The sequence below is a fragment of the Tachypleus tridentatus genome, chromosome 4 (genome assembly GCF_004210375.1).
Source record: "Tachypleus tridentatus isolate NWPU-2018 chromosome 4, ASM421037v1, whole genome shotgun sequence".
Lineage (NCBI taxonomy): Eukaryota > Metazoa > Arthropoda > Merostomata > Xiphosura > Limulidae > Tachypleus > Tachypleus tridentatus.
Genome location: NC_134828.1, coordinates 46,928,434 through 46,942,862, shown reverse-complemented (window position 1 = coordinate 46,942,862; position 14,429 = coordinate 46,928,434). Strand labels below are relative to the sequence as shown.

The 14,429-nt window shown below is 30.6% G+C and overlaps 2 long non-coding RNA genes across 12 annotated transcripts in view; one reads left to right on the top strand and one right to left on the bottom strand.

Annotated features, from left to right (window-relative positions):
• Positions 1–12,048, top strand: part of LOC143249060 (uncharacterized) — a 39,600-nt gene extending 27,552 nt beyond the window's left edge. The window contains exons 2-5 of one of the 11 annotated variants that reach the window (XR_013027427.1): positions 4,549–4,634; positions 5,606–5,659; positions 6,806–8,000; positions 11,045–12,048. This is a non-coding gene — a long non-coding RNA (uncharacterized LOC143249060). The other 10 variants (XR_013027429.1, XR_013027425.1, XR_013027432.1 and 7 more) reach the window with 10 other exon arrangements.
• A 40-nt stretch (positions 12,049–12,088) lies between these two features.
• Positions 12,089–13,976, bottom strand: LOC143249065 (uncharacterized). Its single transcript, XR_013027495.1, has 2 exons — positions 13,374–13,976; positions 12,089–12,722 (listed from the first exon to the last, which is right to left on the bottom strand). It is a non-coding gene; the product is annotated as an uncharacterized LOC143249065 (long non-coding RNA).
• Between the last annotated feature and the right edge of the window lie 453 nt (positions 13,977–14,429).

Here is a 14,429-nt window from a genome sequence, read left to right as displayed (position 1 = left end):
GAGATTTAAGTAATAATCTTTTATTGTGAAAATTATATGTATTTTATCCAAAAACGTCACAAGCATAAGCAAAATAAGTAACTGAACAGTTTAAGAACTTTTTTCATCTTCATTAATATCAGACCCTTTGGCTTCCTATTAATGGCCAGTGATCCCAAAAGAATGTATATATATGTGTGTGTGTGTGTGTGTGAAATTGAATGCTTCGAATGAACATCCTTAATGAGTTGTGTTATATGCCACAACAGCAGTTTCTTTGGTACTACATTGTCAATCAAAGACTATAGCTTTAACAACTAATATTTTATTCTTAATCTGCTAAATGTATTATTTCTATTGCTAATATTCTTAAGATTACGTTTTAGGATTTAATTGACACCTAATGAAATACAATTTAGATTTTAGAAAGGTGCTCATACTGATGTCCAAGCCTCAAATGGTACAGCGGTTTGTTTGCAGGCTCACACCACTAAAACCCGGGTTTCGAAGCCCATGGTAGGCAGAGCACAGATAGCCCATTGTGCAGCTTTGTGCTTAATTCTGAACAAACTGATATCCAACGAATTTTCACTCGGAATTTGAAACGTTTATTACAAAACTATACTACTTTGAAAATGTAAGTCTTTCTATTCGAAATTTTGAGTAACTTACAAGTTATTGTATCACAAAACATTATGAACTCAAATAATAAATGAGCCATTTATCCCAATCTCATATACACTTTGAAGTACTTTAATTTATAGTTTGTAATTGCAATAATAAACTCACAACTACCGCTACTACCAGCTTTGATCAACATTCGACGTAGAATTTTAGCTTTACACATTTCGTGGGCATGAGCGCCAGTTTTAGTACTAATGCAATGTTAAACATTACAGATTAAAATCACATTAATTACTTACCTTAGGATCTGGAAACAACTACTGTGATATCATCCAAGTCCTATTTGTCACCTTTTAACCTCATAATACTGCTAGAATTACAAAATATTCCATTCTACTAACAATGACAAGAATATAAGCATACGTACGCTTTTTAATATTCTTAATATGACGAGAATTTATTGCAGATACGCTTGGCACTTTTTTGGAATTGTAGAGGTCGCTCGATAACACATGTAGCTTACTACGCAGGTCACTGACAATTTGTAAGCAAAATATTGCATTCAATACGTTGGGGTTAAAAGATATGATGCAGTAAAATGTTTATAGATTTATTTATGTGAAGTGATGCCCCAAGGAAAAACCAAACGAATCAGGAAAGAAAATTTGCAAGAAGAAAAAAAAGTGAAACATATTTAAATTTTATTGTCGTGTACAAGGACATTGTAAATATTAACCAGTGCAATATTTGTACTTCAGTGAGAAACCCACTTGTTGAGAAATTTATATGCAAAAACGGCTCGTTTGGGTTGAGAAAATATTTTACATAGAAGAGCGAACAACGTTTCGACCTTCTTCGGTCATCGTCAGGTTTTTGTTCGCTCTTCTATGTAAAATATTTTCTCAACCCAAACGAGCCGTTTTTGCATATAAATATTTGTACTTGTAAAAATGTACTGTAACTTGAATTTATCGTAGCTGCTAAGCCTAATGCTGGTCTGTGAGGGTTAATATGAAAACGAGTTAGTTAACCACATAATTAATAATTGTTCATTCTCATTACAAGTAGTGTCTGCCGAATTATGTAAGTAGATTTGGACAACATTTTAAAATGAAATTATTAGTATATAACTTATAAGTAGGGACTACATAAATTGTATATTTACAATTTTTATACTTTAAAGGCAATGGTGAAAAACGTGCTTTGAATTGTGGCTCTATTGTAATCAGAAAAAAGTATTTCTAGTGGTTGAGTGAGTCCTACAGGTTATTATGGTTTTATTCTTACTGTCACTTGTACACGTGAAGCAACTAGTAAAGCTTCAAGAGCGCTTAACAGGGCAAGTACTTCTCTTTATAACTTAATTGTATTAATGACTTTATGTGCAAGTTTTAAACTATGAAAAACTAGTTTTTATAATATTAAATAGTTTTTCATTAAAACAAATTCAGATACAAGACCAAAAACAACATGGATAGATAATTGCACTTTACAGTCACTTCGGATCTTTAGTTAATTGGTTGATACCTTTACCAAAACCTGATTGGACAAAATACAGATAACTGTTGCACACTTTGTGAAAATTTGATCTACAGCTGGCCACAAAACAAATGTCAACATGCTACAACATTCAGTGATTAAGTGTGCTGATCCTGTATTGATAAAGTAACATTGATACAGGAAAAGAAGAAAGTGACTTGTAAGTTCAAAGTGACAGTGTAGATGTAATGACTTAGAGGTCAAAATTGCATAAAAAACAGGTGTGAAAGAACTGCAAGGTAATTTAAAAGTATGAAGAAAGAGAAAATAAAGGACTGATTCATCTATTCCACTGGAGAGTGATGAAGACGAAATGTCTAGCAGAACTTCTGAGGATCCCATGGAGTTTGTGACACTGAATGAATGATGCAGATAATCCAATAATTGAAGTTTAAAAGCAAGACGTTGTGGTATTTCAACATGGCACAGGAGCAATGCCAATTCAATTTGGTATTGAATGCACAACAACAAACTTTCCAAATCAAGAAGCTCAATGAAAAGCATCAAGTTTCAGTGCTCTTGAAAAGAACAGTTGATTGCTTGCATTCTGCATGGCAGGATTAAGGATTTTTAGTACTACATTACTTCCAGGAGATCCAGATGATCTTATGAACATGACTGGAAATACAATTAAATCTGATGATACAAAACTATTCTCATATGCCAATAATGTGCAACAAGTTTTGCCAGAAAAAGTTATACTTGCACTGATATTCTAGTCAATGATGTTTAAAGAAATGAAAGATAGATTGAAGAACAAACTTTTGAAATAGCTAGATGAGAATTATCCCACTGATGTGAAGGTCATGGCCTTTGTACCTACTTTGAAAAGAAAAGCAAGAATGAGAACAAGTAGTTAATAACATGACATACACATCTTCCAAGTTTACTACTGTGTACTATGGGAGTCTAAACTTGCAATAGCATTACTAAATCTGCATAAAGTTTTCATAAAACTTTGTAGGAGATTTTTGTTCAACCTGAAAACTCTAAAAGTGAGTTTTAGCTCATTCTAGAATGATGTTATTTATTAAGGATAGCCATTCAGCACAAATCCTGGGTGTCTGGCCTGTGGAAGCAGTGTTAAAAATTTGCAAACAGTCTAAAAAAAGTTGATTTATTTATATCAACCATTTGTAATTTTAATGTATTTGAACAGAAACTAAAATAAATGGTTATCTGTGTTGATGGTGGCACTATTTTTCTCTCACTTTGACTATCTGAATTAGATTTACATTGCTTAGCTTTAGGCCAGACCATAAAATAACTTGTTGCAAAATTCATGGTTAAATTTCAAAATTTCTTAATCAGAATGAGAATTGATACATCAGTTAGTTTCATGCAAAGTAATCAATTAATTTTATGAAAATAATCAACTTGTGTGTCCAATTATTACCATCATCAATATTCAGTAATCAAAAATTAATCTTTTTAGAGGCAGTTCACGTCTTGCACAGAAAGCTGTCTTTTTATGTCTGCCTTAGAAATTTCCATGCTACTTGTGAACTTCTGCTGATTGTATGAGTGACTAATTTCCTCACACAGGTTGTGTAGTAATGATGGATTATCGTCATGTTGACTAATTGTTTTTTCAATTACATTGTGATGCTTCTTGTTTGGTGATATTGTTTTGTCTGGTGCACATGAGATGGTGTGTAAGGTAAAGATGAGACTGTTTCTTGTTTCTGTTTTTTATAGTATTATTTGGCTAGTGTATGAAATATGTTTTTGAAATAACCAAATAATTTGTTGAGGTCAGAAAATGACTGATTTGGGGTATATTCAGTGGTGATGCACACCAACACACACATCCGAAATAGATCAGATGTATTTAAGTTGGGTCTGGTAAAGGCAAATTCTGGGTGTTATTTGTCTCATTTTACTGCTTTAATATCATGCTGAAAAGGTGTGGTCAGTTCTTATAAACTTATGAGAAGACAGTGCATTAGCATTCAAAATATTAGTCAAACAAGGTATCCAAGGCTACCTTAACTTTTACCAGTGTTTGAAACTGCAGAATTTTCTGTTGACCTTTTAACATGTCTTTAACACTTTGTAATTTCGTAATTATCATCAACATTGTCTGCAGGAACATAGAAAGAAAAACAGTATGAAAGGCTTTGTAAAATCATACTTCCATATAGGTATCTTATAAGTACCACATTAATGTCAAATTCATAAAGTGTAATTTTCATCTTAAGAGCTGTCACATTTTCTTTATTTTTAATGAACATTTATTGCATAATATGTTTTGAATATTTTAAAACTCTAATTATCTTTGTAATGCATAATTTGTTTACTTAATCAGTGAAATAATATGTCATGTTTATTAAAGTTATTGATACAAAGGTTCAAACAAATTGTTGGTAATATAAGAGTAATCACACTCTACTCACATTACCTCAGGTAGATCAACAAGTAGGAAGAAAAAGAAGGAAATTGAGGATCTGAACTTGACATTAAAATCTGTAACAACACAGAAAATGAGAAAGGTAAAATACTACTCTTTATATTAAGAAATAGGTTTTTTTCTGTCACCTTTCCTTGCTTGTGGAGAATGAAGTTAATGTTAGATAACACTGCACAACAAAGTTTTTGCTTCTTGAACACTGTTGGGTGTTCCTTATAGATGTTTGGCTGCTGATCATGAAAATCACGTCCACATTTGCCCATAACGTATAGTTTCATTGAAATCTTCAGTTTTGCTACAATGGGAAAACAATATCAGGGCAACTGGAATCCATCAATGCTTGCTGACTACTCTTGAACACTGGAACGTGATGCACTGGACATTGAATACAAACAAAAATCAGGAGCAAAACACTTTTAATTATGTTGAACTTAATAATGTATTACAAACATAAACACAATTAAATAAGTTATTGCCAGTAAACAGTTAACTGTCTATTTCTCAAAGTTTCTACTGATGAAGCAAAACCAAAACTATATTTGTGCATACCTACCAGATACCTGCCACAATCAGCAAAACCTATTCAGGAAGCAAAAAATTTCAAAAAAATTGTTATGCAGTATACTTTTTGTGTGGAGTGTAAAGGTTTATTATTTTAATTTTACCAAATACAAATGCTAGATTAGTCTAGCTTTCTCATAAGTTATTTCTATGTAATTCAATAGAGAGTGTGAGCAGGAAATTTGTATATTCCCATTGTTGTATCACTTTCCAGTAACATAACAAGTATGTGATATGTATCTTAGGACAACTGATGATACCAAAACAAAATTGAGAACAATGTTTTGACCTTCTTAGGTCATCTCCAGATTAACAAAGAAGGAGTTTGCAACAGTTGTCCTGAAATACATTTTTACTTCAAGTTGGTTTCTCGTCATCACGAAATACGTGATATATTGTTAATCACTTAACCTCCCCCTACATGTTGATATGGCATGTTTTTGTAAACATATAAATACAAAGATTTTTTTTTTTTTTTTTTTTTTTTTCCAGTGTTGCTTTTGCTTGTTTTGAAGTGGTGTAAAATGAGGAGGAGAATATGTCAATGTGAGGTTTAATAGTACTAAAAACATAGGATTTTATAGTTAACTGAAGACTTTTAAGAATTACTACATAAAATGTTATTAATACAGATTATCTTTGGATACATTAATGATCTGGCTGTCTAAGTAGGTCATAAAGGTTTTTAAGATTTTATTTCTTAGAAATAGCAAATAATAACATAAGTTGAATCTTTCAAACTGAGTTATTCAAGAAAAAGTTAAAATACTTTCCAGAATTACTGTGGTTTTTATATCTTATGTATTATATAGAAACTGAAATACATCATGATGTATTCTACCATATTAATATTGCTCTTGATATGTAGTCTTAAATGTGTTTAAAGATGGGACCTCTTTGCTTTCTACTTTTAGAGATACATTTCCCTGACATGAGTGAGGATTTTTTTAGCATTAGTCATGTATAAATTAATTTCTAAAGTGTGGAACATCAGGTTTACAATTTCACCCATTAAAGTTCTAAATATTTATTTTTCATTATTTTTTTAAGGTCTGGCACTAAAATTGTACTAATGTATAACTTGTAATTATAAATATTTATTCTTTATCAGTGAGAGTTAAATATTTACTTTTGGAGTGGTTGAAAAGAAATAGTTTTATTGCATATGAGTTCTGCAGTTATAACACTTAGAGAGACATAAATCAGGTAGATAATTGTGATTAACCAACAATAATTGGCTTTATAAGTACAATGAAATTGTTTACATAGCTAAAACTCATTCAAAACAAAAAGCATAAGCTATTATATTACTGTAACTTTAATGAATGTTATTTTTATACATTTTAAAAATGCATATTGGTACATTTTATCTGTTTTTATAACTTTAAAAAATTATAAAACTTATGTAACAAGTGTATGGTGCAAGTATTGTGTACATATTAACTGAAAGCATGAATTCTTATATTGTACATAGCTATCTTTGATATTAAATTAGTTTTCATAATTTTTGTGTGTTTTTCAATAGTTAGGTCACTGATATTCTTAGGGTGAATCAAAACAAGTTATAAAAGTCTGCTTAATGTAAATCACACACCACAGCATTGAAGTGTTTTATCTTGTTACTCTCAACATGGCTACAGTTCAGTTACATTCATCTCTTGCAAAAAGGTGATATAACTATTTTAATTTCAGGAACTGATCCTAAATCTGTACTGTGTGTTTTTTTTATAAGTAAGAACAGTGTAAGAAAGGTGACAAATGCAATTTTTCCCACAATGATGTTGAAAGTAAGAATGAAAAGAAGAGTATTTACGAAGACTTGAGAGATGAAGGTCATGCAGTTTATTTTTTTATCTATGCATCTATTATCTGTTAAAAACGTGAAGTATAAAGGTCTTTTAAATCAACTGTATGGTTTTGTGTTTGTATTATTAGTGTTAGACTACTGAAGCATTTTAAGAGTTTAAATGGCAATCTTCAGTTGTACCTTTTAGAAAATTAATGTAGATAAATCTAATTCTGTTAAGGGTTTATATCTTTCATTTCAAATATAAAAAGTTTAAATTATATATTTTTTGGTCAAGATGAATTTTTATCTAATAAATAATTTGGATTTCAATCAATTATCAGTTAATTATTACTTACTGCACTTGATAAACCAGAATAAACATATGATATCATAGAAGAATATTCCTGCAGCTTTCAAATAGTCAAAAATATTTTCAGAAGTAAAACCACAACAACAAAAGAAACAAAATTCCTGTCTTTGGTATTTTTCCTTTTTTCCCTGAGCCTTACATTAAGGTCACTTGTTCACATTTATGAGAGCTCTGGGTATCTAATATGTTGACAAACCAAATTACTGCTGCAGTAATATATGATCAGTGTATTGACTATAGAAATTCCCATTATAGCTGAACATGCTACTGGTAAGATTTCCCAGGAATTTAGTTCAACATTATATACAGACTAATTCTAAGGAAATTAGATTCATGGGTTTAGCCACTGATTTCTTTTTCTTTTCAGTAAAACAATGTTTCTAAGTAAGAATGTAATCAATAAGAAGACATTTGGAGTCTGTTTTTCTTTGTTTTTAACACTTTTTATTTTAGCCTGTCATATTCCACACCATTTCAAGAGTTTTAGTTTTCCACTACTTTTCATGCTTCCAAATTGTTTGCTTTGGGAGAGAATTGCTCTTCTCATACTTTTGTTTCTGTTGATACCAGTTCTACCAGGGGACTGGTACATGTTGATAAACTTTACCATACCTCAAATCTTGTTGATATACCTGTGGTAGTTGTGACTCGGATGCCATTTGTGTGGCTTTACTCGTATTTACACATGGGAGAATTGAGTATTTCATGTCATTAATGTTTGGATTTTGGTAAGTTAGATATTTATATGTCCTTTATCACCTAAGTTATTTAAAATGAATTGTAAATGAGATGTTGATTATTAATTGTGTTATTACAAGATACATTTAATCACTTTGCAAGTACATTAATCTTACATACTTTGTGGTCTCAACAGATTTCATGGCTTTGTTAGTTCATTATTAGTAATTTAACTAGGTATGTTTAGCCTAGATTGTTTGTAAGTTACATATTATTACTACTAGTAACATATAATTATTTTATTTTTCAAAATTGTTAATCAAGTGCTAAACCATTTTCCCTTCATAATCCACAATTTAAAATTCTTCCCCACAGTGTCCACTTCATTGCCCTAAATCATGTTTTCCATTTCAGGACTTTCCTGTTTGTTTGGACAAACCTCAATTCTTTTTTCACTCTATGATAATTTGTGCTCTTCTCTCTATGAATAACTAGATAATGTTTGCTTCTACTCATTCACAGTCCATAGACCACACTCCACTGATTCTACAAGATACAATAGAGGGATGATTCCTCATGATAGTGGGGGAAATCCATTCTTAACTCCTTTCAATAACCCATTCATTTGGGTAGTTTTCTTCTTTTCAACCTCATTTGGGCCTAGCCTTCTCCTTTTCAGGTTTGGAACAAGCAGTTCACATGTTCTTCACCTCTCATTTCTTGCAGTTAAATGTATTCTATCTTTGTGGGGATGTGAACTATGGATCAAACTTGTTTGTATTCACTTTAGTGGGAACTATGAGATCAGTGAAACTTCTTACCCACACACACTGCCTGCATCCATATACTAGTAACAACATTTACTAGTTCATGTCTTGCCTTATGTATTGTATGTTATAAAATGTTTTTCATTTTAAGTTTAATTTTCTTCATCAGTAAAACTTGTGATTTCTTTACTAATGTGATGTTAACGTGCATCTGCTTACAGAAGAACTGAGTCATTTAACCAATCAAAATAAGAGTTTGTGATACTTATTTTAGCAATCAATCAAAATTATGATTAAATCAGTTGTCATGAAAGTAATAAACTAATTGAAATTAATGTTTCTAGTTATTCCAAATATCTGGATGATCAAAATATTTGTTAGGTACAAACTTGCATAAGAGGCAGGTGTGGGGATGCTTTATGACTTCCATTGCCATTAAATTTACTATTCCTGTCATTGTTACTGCAAAGCTACAGAAGCTATCTATCATTGCACCAATTTGGAACCATTGACTGTCAACTTTCTGGCTATTTTAATAATGAGTAAATTTATTGTATTTTGATTTTTTTCTCACACTGTGTGATGTTTTTGCTTTACAATTGTATCACTATTATTTAAGGTTGTATAAGCATGAGCAGATCTAGGGCAGGAACTCAAGTGGTCAAGTCATTCATATTTTTAGTATTTAATAACTTTATTCTTCAGTTATGTATGAGAGAATGCAGGTGAAGTGAAGGGATCCATAGGGGTAAACTTTATACACATTTTTCAGAGATTAATAATAATATTGTTTAATATTATATTTGAATAGACATGAATTTAAGGTAGAGATCAAGGGAGTTGAAACCCCATCCCTTCTAGCTGTTTTTTTTTTTTTTAAGTAATACCTGTATCATTTAATGTTTTTATCTGTGGGGTCTTAACTCCTCCCTCCATTTCCCCTTCATTTAATTAGGAAAACAGTCAATAGTATTGAAAATAAATATTAGGTTTTAATATCTATTTGATTGGTCTATTAATTACCTTTATTGTTATTTATTTGAATTTAGTTTATTTTTAATCTGTAACAGTCAGGTGTAGATTCAGCCATTAACTTATGAATACAATAATATGAACATCAACTGAATGTTTCCCTGGTAAATTATCAGGCCTTGGCTTTTTTCCAGAAATTAACAGTGTGCATGCATTCTAGACTTTATGGAGATTTGTTTTTAATAAAGTTAGCATTATTTTTCTGAATTTATAATGCACAGTGGAGGGATTTAGACATTTTCATTGTTGGTTGGTTAGCTTGGCATTTCATGGTGCAAAGCAACTAGGCTGTCTGCACCAGACATTTTGGTAATGAAGTTAGAAAAAAATTACCTTTTTTATCTAAATGGTAATAAAAAAAACTTTATTTTAACCAAAATTTTGAAATAACTATTTATGGTTATTTCTTACATAATTTGTAGCCCTTATATTTATGACACTTGTAGCTCTTGTAACATATGCCTACTTTAAAATCTGTTTTTCATTGTTTGAAAGTTATAATGTCACAAATGTTTTAGTACTGTTGATATCCAAAATAAGTAAAAATGCAAGTGACAAAAAAGAATTGAAAACAGATTGATGTTTGGAAACACTAAAATGTGAATAGAGGTGTAGACATGGTTTTCCTTTCAAAATATAATAATTTATTTCAATTAAAGTTTAAAATGTTTGTCTGTTTTTATTTTCTAATTGATTACATTAGTAGAAATACGGATATAGATTTTAAGTTGTTCATTACAACCTATATGAACTAATAATAATAGACTTTCTAATTAATTTTATCACTAATGTCTTGTAACACAGGTATAAATAATAAAAACAATGAATGTGATGTACACTTATTAATTAAACTACTAGAAGTCTAATTAGACCCCCTCTTCATTAAAGAAATAGAGAAACTATTCTTGCTATGATAACAGTTGTTGAGAAAGTTTAAATATGCTTGGATATAGCACATAGACTATCATGTGTTGATAAAGTTAAAATATAGGTTGTTTTTTATAGCTTTGTAAAGTTTCTTTTGTTGTGAATTCTGAATGTATTTGTGTATAAAATTATATTTTAAAGCTATAGAAATTTTCTTCAAAGAGAAAGATAATGATAACTTTGCATAAGGTAATTAAGCTTATACAGTTTAAAGATGGGTTGAACTGATAACAAATCTTATTAAAAGTTTAACATGATAATGAATGTATAGTGTTTGGAAAAGGTTTTGTCATCATCAGGTTTAATAATATACCTATACACTGAAATGTATGACTCATGGCTCCTATAATTAGTGTCTTTCTATATAGGGAATTGCAGACACCCATAGCACTGTATCTGCTGTGTCATTCCTCTGGACTCCCCAACATGTATTCCATTCCCTTTTCTTCTTGTGGAGTGAGGAGTCCTTTCCACTTCTTCAGTATAGACCAAGGAAGATTCCTCCTGAGTAGTTTTTGTACAATAAACTAAAATTGAATTTGTAGATTATGTGTACCCACTCAACAACAAGAGGGCTAGCATTGTTATTCTTACTGTGATACTGAACAATGATTACACTGTAATATAACAATCAGGATCCAAGGCACTTTCCCTGAACATTTTTGCTCAGGTTGACTGCACTTGTTGCTCACAAAATTCTTATGAAAGGTGTTTCCACAGGATATTTTCTGCCCAGATGGACTGCACTTGACATAATCTGTCTTAATCCAAGACACTTTCTCTGCATGTTTTTATACCAGTACTTGACCAGATCATATTTATACCAAAGGTGCTACCTCCTGGGTGTTACCAGGGGAGACCACTCTTGTTGATCAAATAGTTCTCATGCATGGTGCTTTCCACTGGATGGACTGCACTTGGCATTATCTAACATATCCTAAAATGCTTTCTCTAGATATTTTTCATGGTGGATTACTCTTTACCATAATATTTTATCTCGAAGACAATTCCCTGGATGTTTTCTGTCCGAGCATACTGCACTTGTTGATCTTGCAAACTCATGTAAAGTTCTTCCATTGGATGTTTTTACCCAGATGTACTTCATTTGGCATTATTTGTTGTATTCCAAGACACTTCCCCTGGATGTTTTCTGCCTAGGCAGACTGTACTTGGTCTGTTCATGTACCCTTTTCATAAGTTTGTGTGGGTTAAATATCAATACATCTGTTTTCACTTTTTGTTATTTCTGTTTAACTGTCAGAAATGCATTATGTTTGCTTTTGTTTATATCCTTCTGTGAATTTTGTAGAAAGTTGATTAAATATTTTTTTGTATTCAATAAATACAACTATACATTTACAAAAATTAAAAACACTGTTTGTGTGCCAATCAATGAATTAAACTCACACTGCTTCATTTTTTTCACCATTTATAACGAGATATTCAATGAAAAATATACATTTCACAACCAAATTCCTAAAGATAGAAATATTATTGCTCTTTAAAAATCACATTTACTCCTGTTATATCTTGTTTTACTTAATACATTTTATCAATCTTATACAATTTTTGTTTTTAAGGTAACTTTAGCATTTCAATTCTAGAAACACTATATTAATCACTGCATTGAGCAATAAATTGCTAAAATCAAACTTGGTAACTTTGAACAAAACATCAGGTTCAATAAAATGTGTTTTTTTTTTACAAAAATGTTCAGCTATAGGTAAGTAAGTAATAAATAAATGTAGAGCAGACATCTACTAGTGGTACATATCATATCTGTGGTAGGGCACTTTGTAAAACAATCTTGAAATTTTCTTTAAGAAGAATCTGGGAGACACAAGCCACTGCCAATGTTCAGTTACACACACTACAGTTAAGTTTCAGACATTGTAACTTTATAGGATTTCTACTTATTATGTATTGGTTATTCCACATCCAATTCTTCATCAGATAAATTTTCATTGATTGGAACAGCTTCTCCATCTACTGTAGCAGCAAGATGATCTTCTCATTCAGCTGCTTCAGGGAGCTTCCTCTCCTCTCCTACAAATTTATTTAATTAAACAATCATAATGAACACCATGTTAGTGCAAAATACCACTAACAATGATACCAACAATTACTGATATAATTATCTATATGATATTTAATCAACATAATCTGTCCTGATTTTTTCTCAATACATTTTGAAACATTGACAATAACTAACAAAGCAAATATATAATTTTTACATATATCAATACATTCATCATTCTTATTAGCTATAAGCTTCATTTAGGCTTTTTAGTATCTGTAAAAAAATTTGCCAACTACCTTTTACAGACAGACCTTTCTTTTAACATTTTCAATGTCATGATTTTTTTCTAAAAATGAAATATTTGTGGTTTCGTTAAATAAGTCTGAACATCTTTTTTTAAATTAATAAGCATTAAATACAAATTAATTATTATTACAGTTGATAATAATGGTTTTTAACAATATCTTACTTTAACAGCTAATTTATATTATGTTCTAACTTCGTATTATTATAACATACTTTTTAAAATTTTGTCAACAATTCTCTTATTAAAATAGATACTTCATATTAAACCTTAACAATAATTTTCCTACTTCAACAGACACTTGAATTAAGTTTAAGACACAACTATAACAGTTACTTTCTTAATGTAATACACACTCAGTACGTCTTCTTACCATATAGGTTTGCTTTTCTTCTGTTCACTTCATGAAGATTAGGTAACAATGTTAATCCTACATTTGCTTGCAGGATAAAGGTCTCAGTTGTTAGTTCCAGATATGAATCACAGTTGTGCAACTGCAAAGAAAGTTTACAAAGATTAAATTTTTTATATGTTCTAATGTCCTCAAATTTTATGATAAATATATCTCATACATGTTAGCATAGACAAAATTTAAAAGTAATATTTATATATATTAATTCTTCAATTATATTTCTTAACAGAGCTAGCACTAGTGGGAGGGAGCTAAAATAGTTCTCCAACCCCAAAGCTACTATTATCCATAAATTTAGTTTTACCATAATTTCAGATTTAATCCCAGCATATGTCTCACTGCCCCCCTCTTCAGTTGAGAAAAATCTGGAACTGGGACTGATTCTTAAATGATGGTTAAAAACATGAAATAAATTAATATATGTATTTTTTAAACTTTTGGCTTGAGTTTAAATATTTATTTTTATTTCCTCCAAAACTATAAAATCCTTTTGAAGTCAATTTTCAATTTCCCAGCTACAAAAAGACACAAAACTGTTCACTGATGTGTCAACACTGACAACCAAGTTTGTTGGTATTAATAAAAAAAGAGAGAGATTATAATTATGTCTTTTTTGTATAAAGAGAATTCTTCAATATCCTTGTGATACCACAGCCTGTAATGTGGAGACAGAAATAAAAATATATAAATGTTTCACTGTACAACTTTTTTTTTTTTTCTTTGAAGAAACAAACTATGATATCAAATGATATTGATGAACTGGATAAAACACACACTGTTTAATTAAGCTGTGTGTTTTCTTATAGTAAAGCCACAAAGGGCTAGCTGCCCAGCCCACCAAGGGGAGTCGAACACCTGATTTTGTGTTGTAAACGGAGACATTCCACTGTACTAACGGAGGGCACTTAATTAAGCAACATTCCTTAATAACATTTCCATGAAAATCCTTAAGAGATAAAATAGCATGCAAACAAGATCTCATGCTTTGAGGTCTTCACCCATCCAGCCTTCTACAGC